The sequence below is a fragment of the Schistocerca serialis genome, chromosome 6 (assembly GCF_023864345.2).
Source record: "Schistocerca serialis cubense isolate TAMUIC-IGC-003099 chromosome 6, iqSchSeri2.2, whole genome shotgun sequence".
Lineage (NCBI taxonomy): Eukaryota > Metazoa > Arthropoda > Insecta > Orthoptera > Acrididae > Schistocerca > Schistocerca serialis.
This window is the reverse complement of record NC_064643.1, coordinates 514,810,300-514,814,028: the sequence shown is the minus strand read 5'-3', so window position 1 is coordinate 514,814,028 and position 3,729 is coordinate 514,810,300. Positions and strand designations below refer to the sequence as shown.

At 50.5% G+C, this 3,729-nt stretch overlaps 1 non-coding gene across 1 annotated transcript; it reads left to right on the top strand.

Annotated features, from left to right (window-relative positions):
- The first annotated feature begins 240 nt into the window (after window positions 1-240).
- Trnas-cga (transfer RNA serine (anticodon CGA)) lies at window positions 241-315 on the top strand. The gene has a single exon. It is a non-coding gene; the product is annotated as a tRNA-Ser (tRNA).
- The last annotated feature ends 3,414 nt before the right edge of the window (window positions 316-3,729 follow it).

Below are 3,729 nucleotides of genomic sequence, written 5' to 3'. Positions count from 1 at the left end.
TCGAACTCGGGACCTTTGCCTTTCGGGGGCAAGTGCTCTACCGACTGAGTTACCCAAGCACGACTCACGCCCCGTCCTCACAGCTTTAATTCCGCCAGTGCCTCGTCTCCTACCTTCCCAACTTTACAGAAGCTCTCCTGCGAACCTTGCAGAAGGTTCGCAGGAGAGCTTCTGTAAAGTTGGGAAGGTAGGAGACGAGGTACCGGCGGAAATAAAGCTGTGAGGACGGGGCGTGAGTCGTGCTTGGGTAGCTCAGTCGGTAGAGCACTTGCCCCCGAAAGGCAAAGGTCCCGAGTTCGAGTCTCGGTTCGGCACACAGTTTTAATCTGCCAGGAAGTTTCATATCAGCGTACACTCCGCTGTAGAGTGAAAATTTCATTCTAGAATCCCCAATTTCATTAAACACTAGGGTAACAAAAAACGGTCTGAAGGTCCACAGGAAAATAACACTGATTTGAAAGAAACTAGATTTAAAGTGCGAGATAACTTGTGACGTAAACAAGTAACAGTAAGGCAAGACTTCAAGTAGCACCTATAATAGCAAGCAGCCACCGTTACACGTGCGAAACAAGCACTAATCATTAAATGGATCAAACTCAAACAGAGCAGTTGTGGTGGACAATGAGAGAAACATTCTTTGAGATTCATAAAGCGAGAGTTCCAGACGCGGGCCTATCACACCAACCACTGCTACATCAAGAAGTCATTATTCCATAATTTCGGCTCAATGCAAATCGTAGCCATCCAAAAACGCACAGCCTTGACGTAAGGGAAGACAAATCAGCTGAAGCACACTGAAGAGCGTGGTGAAAACTTCGATGCAGACACTAACGGCACTTTCCCAACTAATCAGTCAATGCACAAATACAACCAACGGCCCAAACAACCGACGGGCCGACCACTGTCCATTTTGACCTCTCGCCACGTATCCAGACACCTGCAATCCCACACTCTCCGACGTGTTTTCAAGACTCCGCGTCAGCGTTAACACACAGTAAGCTAAGGGTAAGTCATGCCCCCAAACGGGGCGCCAGCAAATGAAGGGAGAAGAAGAGATGATATGAAGCCGACACGGCTCGTAAATGACCTAAGCATAACGTCGGAAGTCCCGTGAGGTTTTGACGGATGGTGCTTCTGTATAAAAAAAGGCCCACGCGCTTGAATACTGCAGCGAAATGCTACAAGACTTGCAGAGGATTGACAGCTGGTGCAGGGCCTGACAGTTGATTCTCCATAAACAAATGTAATTAAATGCGCATAAAAAGGCAAAAAGTTCCATTGTTGTATGATTACAGGAGGACTGCAGCGGAGTCACCGGGAGCAGTCAAATCTATAAAATATCTTGGCACATGTGTGCGGGGACATTTAAACTGAAAAGATCACATCAAACTAATCGCGTGTAAGGCAAATGCTTGACTGAGGTACACTAGAAGAATTCTCATGAAGGGGAGATCATCCGTAAAGAAGGTAGCTTACAAAACCCTCGTTCGACCAATACTTGAATAATGCTGGTCAGTCTGGGATCCGTACCTAATATGATTAATGGAGCAAATGTCGAAGATCCAAAGAAGAGCAGCGTGATTTGTTACAAGTTCATTTCGTTAGTGCGAAAGAGTCACGGAGATAATCAGGCAACTGCAATGCGTACGCTGAAAGAGAGACGATCTGCATCACAAAGTTTTACTGTGAAAGTTGAGAGACCGTTCGTTCCTAGAAGAAGCACCCAATATATTGCTTCCTCCCTCGTATATGTCGCGAAAAAATCGCGATGAAAGAATCATAGAGAATCGAGTTCGCACCTAGGCTTGCCGACAATTGTTCATTCAGCGAATTTCTCGCAGCTGGAACAAGAAAGAGGTAAAACGACAGTGATACACAAAGTACCCTCCGCTAAACACTACAAGGTGGCTTGTGGGGTATATATGTAGATGTATGCAAGTACATGTCATATGTCGCAGTATTCATTCTTTGTGTAACCACATTCAGCCAGAAGATTTTGTGAAGTTACAGTGAAAACCAGACCATTAGCTGCTTACAGGCGGCAATAAGTATCAACGGGGACAGTTGAAATTGTGTGCCCCTACCGGGTTTGGAAGCTGGAATCTCCTGCTTACATAGTAGACGCTCTATCCGACTGAGCCATCGAGGACACAGACGATAGTGTGACTGTAGCGAATTATCTCTTGCATGCTCCCAGTGAGACACACATTTCCAACGTCACACACTACATCTGTAGTGCCCCCGTCCACTGTACACATCACTCGCAGTCAGTCTACCGATTTCCGTTAGAGTTTGAGCGATGTGAGTGCATCCGCACTGAAGAAGATCATTGGCCGGTAAGCATTATCTACACTCCTGGAAATTGAAATAAGAACACCGTGAATTCATTGTCCCAGGAAGGGGAAACTTTATTGACACATTCCTGGGGTCAGATACATCACACAATCACACTGACAGAACCACAGGCACATAGACACAGGCAACAGAGCATGCACAATGTCGGCACTAGTACAGTGTATATCCACCTTTCGCAGCAATGCAGGCTGCTATTCTCCCATGGAGACGATCGTAGAGATGCTGGATGTAGTCCTGTGGAACGGCTTGCCATGCCATTTCCACCTAGCGCCTCAGTTGGACCAGCGTTCGTGGTGGACATGCAGACCGCGTGAGACGACGCTTCATCCAGTCCCAAACATGCTCAATGGGGGACAGATCCGGAGATCTTGCTGGCCAGGGTAGTTGACTTACACCTTCTAGAGCACGTTGGGTGGCACGGGATACATGCGGACGTGCATTGTCCTGTTGGAACAGCAAGTTCCCTTGCCGGTCTAGGAATGGTAGAACGATGGGTTCGATGACGGTTTGGATGTACCGTGCACTATTCAGTGTCCCCTCGACGATCACCAGTGGTGTACGGTCAGTGTAGGAGATCGCTCCCCACACCATGATGCCGGGTGTTGGCCCTGTGTGTCTCGGTCGTATGCAGTCCTGATTGTGGCGCTCACCTGCACGGCGCCAAACACGCATACGACCGTCATTGGCACCAAGGCAGAAGCGACTCTCGTCGCTGAAGACGACACATCTCCATTCGTCCCTGTCGCGACACCACTGGAGGCGGGCTGCACGATGTTGGGGCGTGAGCGGAAGACGGCCTAACGGTGTGCGGGACCGTAGCCCAGCTTCATGGAGACGGTTGCGAATGGTCCTCGCCGATACCCCAGGAGCAACAGTGTCCCTAATTTGCTGGGAAGTGGCGGTGCGGTCCCCTACGGCACTGCGTAGGATCCTACGGTCTTGGCGTGCATCCGTGCGTCGCTGCGGTCAGGTCCCAGGTCGACGGGCACGTGCACCTTCCGCCGACCACTGGCGACAACATCGATGTACTGTGGAGACCTCACGCCCCACGTGTTGAGCAATTCGGCGGTACGTCCACCCGGCCTCCCGCATGCCCACTATACGCCCTCGCTCAAAGTCCGTCAGCTGCACATACGGTTCACGTCCACGCTGTCGCGGCATGCTACCAGTGTTAAAGACTGCGATGGAGCTCCGTATGCCACGGCAAACTGGCTGACACTGACGGTGGCGGTGCACAAATGCTGCGCAGCTAGCGCCATTCGACGGCCAACACCGCGGTTCCTGGTGTGTACGCTGTGCCGTGCGTGTGATCATTGCTTGTACAGCCCTCTCGCAGTGTCCGGAGCTAGTATGGTGGGTCGGACACACCGGTGT